At 36.8% G+C, this 15,579-nt stretch overlaps 1 protein-coding gene across 1 annotated transcript in view; it reads left to right on the plus strand.

Annotated features, from left to right (window-relative positions):
* Positions 1-15,579, plus strand: part of TMEM132D (transmembrane protein 132D) — a 220,228-nt gene that overhangs the window by 878 nt on the left and 203,771 nt on the right. The gene's annotated exons all lie outside the window — the stretch shown is intronic.

The raw sequence follows: 15,579 nt of genomic DNA on the forward strand, positions 1-15,579 counted from the left end.
CAGCCTCTTTCCCCTCTCTGTAATGTTTTGAACGTTGATACCCACGATTCATGCCTGAAAGACTCGAGGGAAGTCATGTGCTAGTCAAAAGCAAATATTTCTTGATAGGAAAATCTGAGTGGCAGGATTTTTTCTTGGTCGACTGTGACAGTCTGTCCATTTACTGAGGCATTTGTTAACTGCCTGTTGTACTACATCATGCACTAGTAGTGCTGGTGATGAGCTAAACTGGTATCCAACCAGTTTTGGACTGTGAAGTGTTTGATATCTGGAAATTTGAAGTCTTCAGGGGTCCAAGCTATTGGAGTTAGCTCCCACCATTATCTTTTATGTAATTTTTCAAGCTAAACATCCTGTATCTCAGAATGGCTGTCAGTGGTTTACTGGACCAGAGGAATATGTGCTTGCTGAAATGTTTCAAAACTGTGATGGGAGCTTGAACCAGGTGTCTGGTAATTTGCAGGCTGAATAGAGTTTGAATGTCCTGACAGCATGAGTTCCCACGACTCAGTGATACCCTCTTGCTGCCCTCGAGTGTGTTTACAGTAAGAATGAGAAAAACAGCATAGAGATGATGCACACATTTTTGTGTGTATTTAAATTTTCCTTTGAACTTAATTTTCATCAATGGCCTCAGTCAAAAGGTGAATTTCCAAAAGGCAAATGCATTTTTGCAGTACTAAAGTTAGATGATTCTGAGCATTCCTGTGGAATATCAATTAGAAGAAATACACATTTCTACTGAGAAGACATTGTGCATCGACGGCTATATCTTGGCAGGAAAGCAAACTTAAAGTTTGCACGTGGTTAGTTAGGAAAGAAAAATAGCATATTCATTCAATCTGTGATTTTGCAAACATACTGATTAGGAGTTCTGCTTATAAACATCAATATTTTAAAAAGGTATTAGTTTTTCTAACACTTCATAACGCTTCCAGATATCAGTGGGTTGTTTTTACTAATTACTCTGTATCCAGAGCTGAATTTACTGACAGAAATCAAAACACACAGCTATGTATTTCTTGGCTGGTTCACTGTATAAAAGTCACTTTTCCTTCTGTTTTTCTCAGAGCAGGTTAAGAAAGAACAGAGCAAAAATATGTCTCCTCATATGTTCCCTAAATGCATTGCCTACATAAGAACAGCCTGAAAGTTGCAGTTGGAAATGCATTAGCAGCATTGGAAGTTGGAGCCTTTTCAACAGATTGCTTCATTCACATTGCACACCAGTAGCTTTTGATTTCCCAGCTTGCAGCCTTAAAAATGCATTGACATAATATTTGTCTAAGATTGCAGTTTATTCCAAGATTAGAGTTTAAGTAGCATTTCTGTCCTACAGTAGAAGGTTTGTGTTATTGCCAGATCAGCAATTATAACATTAATTTGTTATTTTATTCTTAAATGTTATTTACGTCTCCTTTGACAGCTACACAAAGACCAAAAATAGGTCTTGTGTCCTGGTTTGGGCCAGGATAAAGGTGATTAAAGGTGATTTAATTGCCGGGCCAGTGTTAAACCATGACATCTTGGAAAGAAGATCTATTAGGTGGGAAAAAAAGCTATAAAAACTGGCAAGTTAGGTTTTTTCTATGTACTGTGGTTGTGAAGTCTTATTAAATCTGATATGTCTTGAGACCATATACACAAGATCCCATTAGAATTACTAGTAATGTCTATGCTATTTATTTTGCACTTTGAATATCCAATATACTACTGTGTGCTTGCTGGATAGACAAATATCTATCTTTAAAGTAATTGTCTATTTCCATATTTGGTTACAGACTGCAACTGTACTGCTATGTCTTTGTACGTTCTGAAAAGATCAGAGTGTTCCACAGATTTACAGGATAAACTTGAAAATATAAAAGGTTGATTCCCACCTCACTCCATAAGAAGGTGAAAAAAAAAAAATCTGGCTTGATTACTACTATGTGGCATATACCTTTGGTGCCTTTATGTTGCTAATGGAAAAACTCTTATTCATGACATGATGACAAAGTTTTCCTAAAGAGGGAAAAAATCTTTTAGCATGCAACAGCAATCAGCTCTCTATTGTGTATAGGTCTGTTGCTGATTACTCAGAACCATGGCAACACACCTGCAGTTTCCAAATCTTTTGGGTAATAATGTTGAAGACTTGAAATACTATTGAGGCTTTGCTTTGCTTTTAGCTTGTAAATGCAGGAAAAAAGATCCAGCCTGAGAAATGAGTGTTGTTTCAATAAAAAGCTTCATGTTCTTGTCATAAAAATTTGTCACTGATGATATAATCCATGTATGTTAATATATTGTTAGTCTAATTATATATGTGTGTGTGTGCACTAGACAGAAGTACATAATGGAGGCAGATGTGTTTCACAGCCTTGTCTTCAACTAGGAGTTTTCTTGGGTCAGGTCTAGGGAGACAGTACTTACCCTCAGTGTGTTGGGCATTTTGCTACTTTGTGTCAAGCACGAATAAAAAGTCTTCAGAAATCTTCAACAAAGAGTAACCAGGCCAAACTGATGTCAATGAAAACTGACTAATACAACAGGCATAATAACATGGGCATTCTGTTCCCTTGTTTAAGGGGATAACTTCTCATTAGCTTCATTGGAATAGAATAAAAACTTTAATGCTTTACTTAAGCACCAGGTTCCAAGCTTGGCTTAAGTCTATAGTGACCTGAGCATCTCCTCTGAGATACTGAACAATTCCAGGCTGTAGGCTGTGAGAATTAAGATTGAGCAGCCTTTTACATTATGAATATTTCTTGTCAGATGAAAAATGTGATTTAATCAATTTCACATTTCAGGTCTAAGTTGAAAGTAAAAAACCAAGTGAATATTTCAGTGAATTTTCCTGTTTGACTTTCTTTATCCTTCAGTTTTTATAAATGAGGAGGTTTGGCAACTGTATAAAGCAGTATTACTTGTATACCCCTAATGACGTTCCCCATAGACTGGAGATGTGGGTAATACATTTGCAGTGAAGCCAATCTACTCTTAGAGGAAAGTGTGTGTGTGTAAATCTCCCAGAAACCAACCCCCAAAACATGTTACAGTATTCTTTGAACCCTCCTGATTTCTCTTGAATCCTGGACTGTGGATTTTTTTTTTTCTCTCATTATTTTGTCTCTCAGCTTTGGCTTTCCCTACACAATTTTACTGTTTCCATGATGATAATTTGTATCCTTCTGTGCACATTGATGAAATACTTCACTGATGAATTCAGTGGATTATATCTTTGGTAATTGTAGTTGTATAGGAAAACACTTTCCTTCACTTTATTCTCACTTCTGCATCCACTGACTTCAGTGGGAGTAATGGTGTACACAGAACTGCACAGCTGTGCTTGTTAGTTATCTTCTGTCCTCCAGAAGTGTGAGCCATTTCTGATGAGCTTTATTTGCAGATCTTCCACTGATATTGAAGTGCACTTAAGTGTACATAAGTAGGAACATGGAAAATTAAAAGCTGAGAAGTGCAACAACCTGTGTTTCAGCACTACTTACTTTGGAGTTCATTACTCCTGAACCCTGGTAGTATATTAGTAATAGAAAATAGTGCTATATACAGGATTAAAATTGAAGATGATTTAATTTGATTTATTTAATTGATTGATTTATTATTTAATTGATTGATTTATCGTTCCTTTCCTTTCCTTGGTGGTAACTAGACAGGATTTCAGTGTAGAATTTCAGTTCATTCGTGTTGACTGATTTTTATTGTCATAATGAGGGACACATTCTTTTTCTCAAAGTAACAGTGCTGACACCATCTTGTGGCAGACTCATCATAGGCACTTGTTGCTCTAGCTGAGCAATTGATATGCACAGAAAATTTACTACATGCTCATTTCAGATGACAGCTACTCAGATGACCATAAATTACAGGTGTGGGCAGTAAGTTTTTCTTCTAAGCTTTGCCTATGTGCAGAGTGCCAAAAGAGTTTTCTTAAAAATCCTATAGATAAAGGAAATCTGTCTAGCTTAAGGTTCAAGCTTTTTCCATAAAATCAAAGTCTTTTGCACGTTGTCTCAGCTGCACTGAATTTACAGTCATTTGAGGAAACTAAGTTGCACTTTTTTTGCTCTTACTGTGTTTCTTGCCACTGTGAACTTCTGGGAGAAGACCTGTTCTGATTTCTTTTCCTTCAATAAAAATAATGCTACAGCTAGGCCCATGTTTTTTCTGTCAGCTGTAATGCTGGCTAAATCTGATTTGGTTTCTAATATTTCCCTTTAATGTTCTCATTTTTTACTTCTGTCTTTTCTTTTATTAGTTCCATAGGACTGGTGGGCTCTGTGATAGCAACCAATGTTTTATATATTAATAAAACAGCTTTATTGAATAAAGATCAGTTTTATTTAATAAAAGAGAGAATAAAAAATTAATCTGATTTTCCATGCTGCATTTACATTAAATCAACCTCCTGGGGTTGTTGTGGATGCCAAGTCTAGTGGCAGTCTGTCATGGGTCCTAGAATACATAAACATGACTCCAGACAAACTGATTGCAGAGAAGCTGAAGAGGCAGCTGAAATTCATTGCAGGTTTGGTTTATAAAGTGTTACATTAAATTACTTGATTTTCACCAGTCTTTGTAATATTGCCTGCTGCATTATTAATGACAGTTCAAAATGAAGTGGATTTTAAATAGTTCAGAGACATTTAGATAACACTAATTATGAGCAGATTTAAAGTACATATTTGAGAATGTTAGGCTACTTCACCCTCATCTATGGGTAAAAAGTTAACTGTAGAATGAGGATTGGTTTCTTCATGTCCTTGATTTCTTCTTTTATAGAATAGACTGAATTCCAGCATAAGCTCTTGAGTCTGATGGCCCCACAGAGCTAATGGATTGAAAATCTTAGTCCTCCACAAAGGTACAGCCTATGTAGTATTTATGCACTCTTCCACTTTTCTTCTTCAGTTGTATGACTTAAACATGACCTACAGGATGAAATACCTTCCAGCCCTGGGGTCTAGGATGTTAAATCCATCTATTGAGCCATAGTGGGTGTGATCCAGAGACCATTGCAGTCAGTAGATGGGGTTTCATTGCCTTCAGTAGCCTTTAATTCAAAGTGTAGACAGTTATCTGGAGTGGATTTTTCAGCCTGTGGCCCACACACCAGTGGTGATTCATAGAACATCTGAGCAGTGTTGTGAAACCAGTGCCAGGAAACTTATGCAGGCAAGCTAGAGAAAAACAAGGGGAGGAAAGAGAAGTAACAAGGGTGCTTTCAGGGTGCATCCCAATTTGTGTTTGGTAGTAAATAAAGACCTTTGTGACAATGCTGTGTAAGATGGTCTGGATTTCTTTTAGAAAGTTAGATGGCTCTCATCCTTAAAAGGGCTGTGAAAAAACACTGTAGTGAGACTCACTGTAGTAATTTAAAGTATTTCTCTGAGCTGTTTGGTATTGCCTGGATACTTCAGACACAATCAGTGATGGTGTGAGTGTTTCTAATGCACTGCAGCATGGCCTCACTTAAATCAACACTGAGTGGTGGTTTAGTGAAGCAATGTAGGAGTAATCTGCCAGTCACTGAATGGCATCTGCACTGTAGAGTCAATTAACTTCCTAAAAAGCTTCTGCTGTACTCACAGAAGATGTTTGTTCTTACACCCTCAGTCTTGTTTTTCCAATTAAGGTTTCCAAAAAGCTTTCTGGATGAAGTTTCCTGTGTTTCATCCTGAAAGTTGCTCAGCAAAATAGACACAGTTTTTTTATTATTTTTGTACAGATCGCTTAGAAGTGGCTGGTAGTAGATGCACCTAATGCCACATTTCTCCAAATTTACAAAAGAGAAGGCCTCTACCCTCCTCATTCTCACAGGTCCATCTAGCTCTGGTTTTAAAGTCACTTTGAATTGCTTTGGTTTGTTTAGTTATTTGGGGTTTTATTTGTAAATAAAGACTTCTGTCACTGTGTTGTGTGTAGGATTATTTGGACACGTTGTTTCAGTAATTTGTCGTGTAATGGTTAGTAACCATTTTCCAGCTTTAATTTATTCAATCTTATACTCACTTGCTCTTCTGCTAATGGTGTGTTTTAATCTTAATAGCTCTTCTTCTCAGTGGAACACACTGGGCCTCATTAATTTGCAGTTTTACAATGAAAGCAAGCAAAATAAAACCACATGTGAAAATGACCCCGTAGAAGAATTTTGCCTACATTCTTTAGAAGATAATGGAAAAGGAACATATGCAAAAGGAGTGTCTCATAATCTACTGGTGTGCAAATGCATATCCAATAAATGACAAATTCAGATTTGTCATATTCCAGACTGTAGTGGCAAGGCTGCTATTTCCAGATATATCTAATGAGTTTCTTTGTACCCATTCTTAGAAATCCTGCTGAAATGCCAACTGCTCAGCAACCCAGTAAATCAGCATGTGGAAAGATGGCAATCCAAAATTTAGTGGACACCTCAAAATCTTTCTGAGTTGTGATATCCCTCTTAATGACAAAGAGTAGTTACACCTCCAGTGAATAAAAATAAATTATATTGTTTTTCAAGTTTGATATCATGCTCTCCATAGGTCTTCCCTTGTTTACTGAGGGTTTATCAGTTCAAGTTTTCTCATTCCATATTCTTTCCCATAATATTGGGCAAATAGTTGTAAGACTATCATGACTTTAGCTGTGCTCTGCTTTCTCCTTTGTGGTTGACTGTGTCCCCTGCAGCAGTTGTCTGATAAGAGATGATTTCTTGCATACTGAACACTTGTGCACAGTAGGATTCTGTTATATACTTCTGACTCTTTGACACCATCTGCCCAGTAAAGTGGTTTTAATGGGTTTCCACTGAGCCAGCCTGTACTACAGCTCTGACAGCATGCTTTGTATTTTTAAAAATAAACAGAATCTCTTCAGAAAAGCTATCCAGGAGCATTGGCTTCTCCAGTGAAACTGAGGATTACATGCTGTTTAATGTTTGACAGGACTAGAAATATCTGTATTTGATAGACTTTAAAATAGGAAAATTACTGATGGCTTGCAATTGTCTTCTAATAGTACTAGTATATTTTTTAAATGACCTCATAAAGCATTATTTCCTGTCCTATTTTTTTCGGTCAAGCATTATTATGCTTGTACAGAAATGTAATAATTTTACCTTGTTAGAGTTCTGTTTAAGAAACCTGGAGAATGTAATGGTTCATAATGGTGATGTAGGAGTCAATGTACCCATTGGCTTTCAGTAACTTTTGGAAAATCAGTTCTCTGCATTCCCTTTCCCTTTTAAACTGTCTCATCTACTCAGAAAATACGTTTTTTCAGGGCAGAACATGTTTTATTTGCTGTTTATTTAGCATTTGCCCTTTTTCTTAGATGAGAATTTGCATTTTACCACAAGAAAATAATTAATTACTAGTGGCCGAGTTAGAAATTGAAATGTGGCATTCTGATTGTCCTGATCTCTGGAAAACAAGAGCAACTCAGAGGCATTTAAGAACAGAAGAGTAGGGAAAGGGAAAAAATAAAGATATAATGAAAGCATGTGATTAAAAAATTCTAAGAGCTTAAGTAGATCTCATCCCCTGATGTTACAATTAATAAGCTATCTAAACCTTTTCAAACAGAAAAATTATAAAGGGAACATTAAAAGCTGCTTATAAAAGATGTCATGAAGATGGTTTTATGTTTTTTTCTGTTATAATCCATGTTACTAAACTACTAAAGAAACCCACCAGATCTTGAATATCTGTATTAATAATGCTAGAAACCATTTTGAATGAAAAAGTGGTTTTTTGGCAGATGTTACGGGTCTCAGAAATATTTCATTCCTTCACTACACCTTCAAGTCTTTGGGGCTTATTTTAAGGTCTTTCATGTTTGTAAATTGTAAGCACAGTGGGAAGTGGTTGTGATGGATGCACTGGTGAAAGGAAGTGTTGGCTTTTCTATTAGTGATGGGACATGAAAATTAAAAGCCAAAACAATTGGCTTCTTCTCAACTTCTTAGCTGACTTTATAAGAACACACAGAATCAGACACAACCTTATTCTTTAACCTTTAAGTATTTTTTCTAAATTACATGGTGTTTGACCTCCAGTTGCAAATGAAGATTTCCACCTAAATGATGGGTTTCTTTTGTTGTCTCTAGGCCCTACACAATACTAGTCCTGAGTTGTAGATTTGTGTAGTGAGCTAGTACAAGGTATTTACAGCTCTGTTTCTAGCTGCCCATTTACTCAAGAATAACTTTTGCTGAGGTCCTCAAGAAAAGCAAACATTTTGAGTGAGGAGACCACGAGGCTAAAGCAGCTTTTTTGTATATTCTGAGACATGCAATAGAAAATTAATATAAAATAACCACTCAAAATGATTAGCTTTGGAAGCTTTTGTGCAGTGAAGACATATTTTAAACCTGTGGAACATTCACATGTTAGTACCATTGGTGAGAAAATTGTCAAAATCTTTTTGCAGCTAAAAAACAGATGGTTCTGGCATTGTTTAATAAATGGTCAACAGCAGAGCTGTCCATGTGAAGTTTTCCAATTATTTGAGTCTTTTCTGTTTGCAGATTTTCTTACATTTTCTGGCTAGTTTTGTTTAAAGCTTGTGGACCATCCTAGCAATACTGCATTGAAGTGCAGGTTCCCTTGATGTTCTTATGTTTGCATCCTTATAGATTTATTTGGACTTCCTGTGTTTTGGAAACACCCAGCTTCTTGAGTTCCAAAATTCAGACTGAATTTAATGGATCCATTATAAAGCAAAAATACTGGAATGAGTTCCCTTGGGAATTAAAATGGTATTTCCCAAATGCTCTCCAGCAGGTTGATGTTTTGAGTGGCATTTCACTGTTCCTTTCTTTTTGCATTTATTAGTGCTTCGTTTGTGTAATGAATGAAATCCTAACTAAGGCAAATACCTAAGATCTGTGATACTTACACAGTTTTTTGCTGCTGCTGTTACCTTTTTTTCCCCTCTTTTGTCCTACTATAACTTTGGATATTGCTGTAAGTGTTCCCTGCTGCAGTAGTTTAAAATACATGTATCAACATCAGCTGTGTCTTTTCTTGAATTTTTATTTAGACTCTTTATCTGAGTAGCAGTAGATCAGAGTAATGGTACAATAATCACTGTTGAAGCATTTATTTGTTTGTTTTCTTTCTATTTCTATGCAGTCACATGCTTCTTCCGTCCTTTCATCTATTCCTATCAGAATTATGCATGTGGTTTGGATCAAACACTGAAAAAAAATAAATGCTTGTGAGTGGAGAATACCATATATAGAAGGTTTTTGTTCCAGTATTTACAGTCCTGATGTTTAGAATTTCTCCATATACATTATACCTTCTCATCAAATAATCAGATTGCATCAGTAATAGTAATAATAAAAAGGATGGATCATGAAGAGATTCTTTTCAACTGTTCTCTTTCAGCAGCTACAGAGAACAATGATGGATTTGGCAGCATATTTGCCATGCTAACAAATCTGGGCTTTGGCAGGCTAAATTAGGAGCAGTGAATTCAAAACTGAAGATCCCTCACAGAGATGTCCTGACAGTGACTGCCTTTGGGTGCAGGGGTAACATTCACAGCTGATTTTAGCCACTGTAACAAGCCACAGGATAATCTGTCTGGTAATTAGCTCTGTCAAACTTCAGTCCTTATGGACTACAGCTTCTATGTGGAGAGTTTTGGGAGATAGTGAAAAACAAGGGATGATGTAAAATCCTCCCCCTCCACCCATAAAGCAAAGAGAGCATTTCGGGGTCTTATTTGGTGTAACAGGATTTTTCTAGTGTTTCAGTTCATAGCATGGAGTGCTGAAGTCCATAATTTTTTCCTAGTAAGTGCATTCTCATTTGAGTTTTCATCCTCAGAATAGCAGCAACTGTAGTCTTCATATCTGTGATGACACTGTACCTTTCCCTCAACTTCTTGGGTCTTTGACTTACTGCTGATGTTTTCTGCCAGTTTGATCAATTTCTCAGAGAAACTGTGTATTCTCACACTTGTTTTATCTTCTGACAGACAGGAACTATCAAAATCTCATCCGGAGTCTATGGAATTATTGTAGCAGTTCTGGTTATGTTTTATGGTTCTTTGACATCAGTTTTAGGAATAGCTGATCTATTATATTCATTCTGGTCTAAATCCAATTGGTCCTTTGCAAATGCTGTTTTCTGGTACCTCTTCATTTTCCCCCCCCAATAACTGAATAAATGTTTCACACTCAGTGAGTTCCTCTATAGTTCCTGCACTTTTGCTTGCCACAATGCAAGGTCAGTGCCATTACTGGTTTCCTTCCAATTGCAAGTCCAAAACTGTTCAGCACTGAGATGAAGAGAAGGAATAATGCAGGACAACAGACTATATAATCTTAGATTTCTGAGATGACATTGAACTTTTAGTAGTGACTTGTAGGAGATATCAGAAAATAATTGGACACCGAGGCTAGGAGCCCAGTAAATTAAGATTGGGGCAAATAAGAAAAAAAATTTATGAAAGTTGGAAGACAAGAAGAAGAAATGAAGATCAAGCTCTGTTCTTTGCTGCTGCCCTGCAGAACTGACAGTGAGGAACAGGACTGTAAAGACTGCAAAATAAAGAAAATTCGAAAACCTGATTCCTGTGCTCTGCAGCCTGCTTCAGGCAGAAGGTCTGTGTGCAGGCTCAGCCCCTCACCAGGGGGGTCTCAGGAGCTCTCATGTCCTCAGTTTCTCTCACACATTCCTCTACCATAGCCTGGGGTACACATATTGAAGCTAAACATATATTTGCCCCTGTACTGTAAAACTGGCATCAAACTGCAGCTTTGCCCTCACATGAGTGAAAGCAGTGTGAACTAAGACGACACAATCCCTTCTACACCAAATGGCGTTTGGTGTTTTTCTCAGGTGGTGTGATCTATTTGGTGTGATAGATCTTTTGTGTGTTTTCATAATAATTCATAAGAAGGGGTTTGTGTTTATTTCACTCACCTGAAAGGAAAACTAAAATAACTGATGCTTACTTCTCCATAATCGGTTTTTGAGAATAACAGCTTTTGGTTTTGCAGTAAAATATTTTCCCATTCATGCAAGCTTCTTAATTCTCACCTCTTTTTCCAGTAGGAAAAGTCTTTTCTCAGCATACTTTTCTTTGTTCAATGGAAACTCTCACACTCTATAAATGCCCTCAGTGTCTTTCCTTAGCCTGCTGGCAAAAGGTGATACTGAAGAGTTTTTTGTTTCTCAACAGAAGCAGATTTCACAGCTCTCACAATAGAACTTGCCTTCTGCCCTGGACAAGTAGTCATCAAATGTGCTGGTAAAAGAGGAATAATTCATTATGTGGTACCAAGCAACTTAAGAAATAATTAAATGACACAATATTTTGTATTTCAATGAAAGCTGTGCTAAGTGCTGTGAAAACACAGCAAGGAACAATGCGTCTTTTGGAGTCAAGGTCTGTCTTTAGAGGAGAAATGTGCAAAATTTTTATAATCTGACTGTGGAAAATGATTTTTTTTCCTCCTCTGAGGAGGCTTTTTCTTATTTCCTTGTAGAAAAAAAAAAATAAATCAGGTGTTGTTAAAGCTTATGGAATGGCAGGGAAGCCAGTCAAAATGGAAAAAAAGTTTGACACTTGATATATTTATAATTTTGCATTTTCAGCTGATAAGTCTTACCAAAGAAACATCCTATTTCATCAAGAAAACAACACTTTTGAAATAGTAGTATTTAATTATGGCCAAGGTAAAACTATGAAAGTTAGAACAATATATGGTAATTTCATATACCAAATACTACCAGTCTCAGTTCTTTCTCAGTAAAATCCTTTTCATGGCTTATCTAAAATTTTTGAAGGGAAGGGAAAGCATTCTACTGTTGGTGACAATGTGGTGATCACTATACTTTTGGCTTCAGCTTTAATACTCCAACCTGAAGTGGGCACTACTTACCTGTATGCTGAGTACCTTGAGGAGTGAATTGAAAGATTTTTTTGAAACTTCTCTATGTTTTTAAGCCATCCAAATTAATACTAAATAGCTGAATTCTATAGCAGTTGTGATAGAGGCTGCAGTATGGTGATAACAATGTAAGACACAGGAGTTTCCAGGAAGAAATTTGGATTTTATTTCCTTGTCCCACTTGCGTAACTGTTGTCATTTTCAGCCAGCACCAATGGCTGCTATTGCAACCATTTCCAAAAAGCTGAGCATCTCCCTTTCATAATCCTGGATTTGGGCCAGCCTAGCATTTTCTCTTTGGCTTTCATGTCTGTGCTATGCATTACATACTACTATTGTATGAAATCTCTCACAGCTGCCTTATCACCCAGGCAATTCCCAGTTCCTAGTCACTTGGTTTTTTCTTTCCTTATGAACTAGTGCTGTGATTAACTGGTAAGTCCTAATGGTTCAGCATATCTTGTGTTGGCTTCCAGTAACCAACCCCTGTTTTCTCTTCCATCACCAGAATGTAGGTAGTGGTAGACAAAATGGGAATTGTAAATCTGCCACAACTACCACTGCCACTAGTTTGTATCAAGATACACAGATGTTACAAATACATCCATAATCTGCAGCAGAGCTACAATTTTTTAAAAATTTTGTCCATCTTGACTCAGAAGGCATCGAGATTTTAGGTCAAAGTCTAAGCATGCAGATGTGTTTTATTTTATCCCAATGGAATGGTGAAAACAACGTGGAGTCAAATGGCTCTTTGTGTCATGGACCAGTTCCTGATTATAGCTGTGTAATTCCCTAACAGGATTCAAAAGAAGGACTTTGTTGTCTGAAGCAAGTGTTTATTTCTAAATTCTTTTCAAGATGTCAGCACGGAGTCCTGAGGATGTGAAAGAAAGGTAGATGTTGTCAGCCTCCCTGGCTACCATGAATTAGTCTGAACCTCTTGGAAATGAAAGGTTCAGAGAGCACAGATGGAATAGATTGAAGTAGCAGCTTTGAGTGAGTTGAAAGGGTGAGTTTCCTGGCTAATTGTGATCTCTATGAGCAGAAAGATACCTAATAGATTGAAAGTCTCAGACATTCTGAAGTCCTCAAAAGAACTGCTTAAGGCTTTTTGCTTTCCAATTCTGGCTTATGATAGCTGTCTTCTTTCTAATTAAAACCACTTTTGTTTCCACATGATGAAAATAAAACATTGAAGCCTATGCTCTTTAGTGGATATGTGAGGCATGAACTGTTCTTATCTCTGTTGGTTTTTTTCCTTTCCTTTTTTTCTTTTTTCATTTTTTCACATTTTCAGATGCTAGAGCCAAGTCAAGTTTTGCTGAAAGACTTGAATTGATGACAGAACTTTTCTACAGTCAGTGTTCTTATTACAAAACACTTCTTCAATGCATCACCCAAACATTTCCTCTAAACCAGCCTGATACAATCTTAAAATGTGCACTGCCACTCTGAAGGTTTTGGAGACTTTCCTGATGTTCTCTGATTACTTTCTGGACAGATGCTGTTTTCATTGTTTCTAATACAGAGTGCAATCCGTGAGATAAAATACTAGCTCTACAAATTCAGTCATTGCCTTTAATATGACCAAGACTTTTTCTACCCTTTCTTGTGAAACATGAGCTGGTATGGGTAGAAATAAATCCAAATATGTGCATTGTCCATTTTATGAGCTTGAGATCTTGTTTGGATAAATTTATACATTCATGCTCTGCTTCAGTTAAGAGACAAATCCAATTCTTCTGCTAGAATTCACCAAGAAGAAAAATCCTATTAAAATAAAATGGTTTTTTTTCTGCTTTCAGGACAGATTTAGTCACCCTTAGTCATGCTTTGTGAAGTTTAATCATGAGGAACCCCCACAAAAGGTGCAGGATGGCAGAAACTGACTTTTCATAATTGAAAGAGAAATTATAACAGGATAATTGCTCACATGGGGCAGTAGGTCTTTTATTATTTATATTTAAAAAGCACCTACATTTTCTATAAGTTCTTGGATAGATACAATGCCTCAAGACTTTAGTTTTTACCCAGCAGTGGTTTGTCTCCAGCATCTGTACCTCCTCAGTTTGTTAGCTCAGTCCTGTCATAAACCTCAACACAGTGCATTGTTGATGCTGCAAGCTCTTTCTTATTTTGGAAAAGGTGGAGCAAGGCACTAATAGCATGAATGAAATGAAGAATGGATGTGTGAGTGCTTTACCCATTAGTCTGTCAACTTTATGAAGCGCAGTGTTTTCTCAAGTATGTGAGGGACCTAATAAGCTCTGATCAGAGGCTGTGAGCACACCTCCCTATCATTATCTAGGAAATTGTGCTTGTCAGCAGGGTGCAAGTCACCCAAGTAATATGTTTGTCCACCAGACTGGATATTTTTAAGCCTCTTATGCTGTCTGTCTGAATGAATGGCTCCATAGCACCACCAGCTAAGGATCAGATTTTTGTATGAATTCTAACAGAAATATCTTGAATCACTGCAGTGAATTATTAGTCAGAATGGTATTAATGTTAATCAACAGTTAAATTTTGAGGCCTCAGCTTATATGTCATGCTCTGTACTAAAAGTTCATGAGTTCATGTTATCCCTGTTACCTGTAAGATGTTGCTTTCAGTAATACTCCTTTTGCCTGAAGTTACTGACTCTCATGAGAGCTATGGAGTCTTTCATGGCTTGTACCCCTCAGATGGGTACCACATTTGAGGTTTCTAAGATGTGAAAAAGAAAAAAAAGAAACATCAAAATACATCTATATCCCTCAAAAGGTCTCAAAGCAAGAGAAATACCAGGTATTGTATTGAGTATCTCAAACTGAACTGAAAAAAAACCCAACCTCCTAATAGTGATATTGATGAGATTATGAAAAAAATATTAGGAAATATGATGAAATTCCTGTCTGCAGTGGGAATTCATATTCAGAAGGATAAAATTGGATTAGAGGATTTGGGGGGTTGGGAAGAAGCAGGGGGAAGATGCATCTATGTCAAATCAACCCTCCCTTTCCCTGTTTTATACAAGGCAACTTTAAGGGACTGAACATCAGCAAGTCCTGATGTCCTTTCCAAGCAGAATCACATTGATTGGATTGTTTTTAAGACTTTCATTGATCATAGAATTGAACTGCATTTTCCTTTCACCAGGATTACAGAAATGACTGCTGCCTTGCAAGGTAGTTTTTTTATACTTCTGGAATAAAGCTTTCATACTTATTGTAAGCACAGTACAATCCTAAAATTTAATTCTTGTCACATTGTTTCAGAGCTGGTTAATATCACAATATCCACTATCTTATTAGGATATCCACCTTTTTATTAGGATATCCACTTTACAGATTGATGTTCTCAGATGTAGGGTTGTGCTTGGTTTTCTTCTGAGAATCATATTTAGAGTACTCTGTTAAGTCAGATTTTTTTTTCCAAGCTGACCAACCTTCCAGCTTTTAAAAAAATCTCCTTTCTATTATTAATACATTTACAGACTGATATTTTTTTATGTGTTCTTCCAAGCTGCAGGCAGGTCAGCTGTTTATATACCATTTCAGAGACATTGGCTACTGAGACATCATTTAAAAACGCCAGAATAATTCAGTATTTATTTCCCTTGTGGCTTTCCTTGGCATATCTAATGAGCATATTGTTCAGAGGCAATTCTGCTTGGGAGGCTGCTTGTCTAAGTAACA

The sequence above is a fragment of the Heliangelus exortis genome, chromosome 19, assembly GCF_036169615.1.
Source record: "Heliangelus exortis chromosome 19, bHelExo1.hap1, whole genome shotgun sequence".
Classification (NCBI taxonomy): Eukaryota; Metazoa; Chordata; class Aves; order Apodiformes; family Trochilidae; genus Heliangelus; species Heliangelus exortis.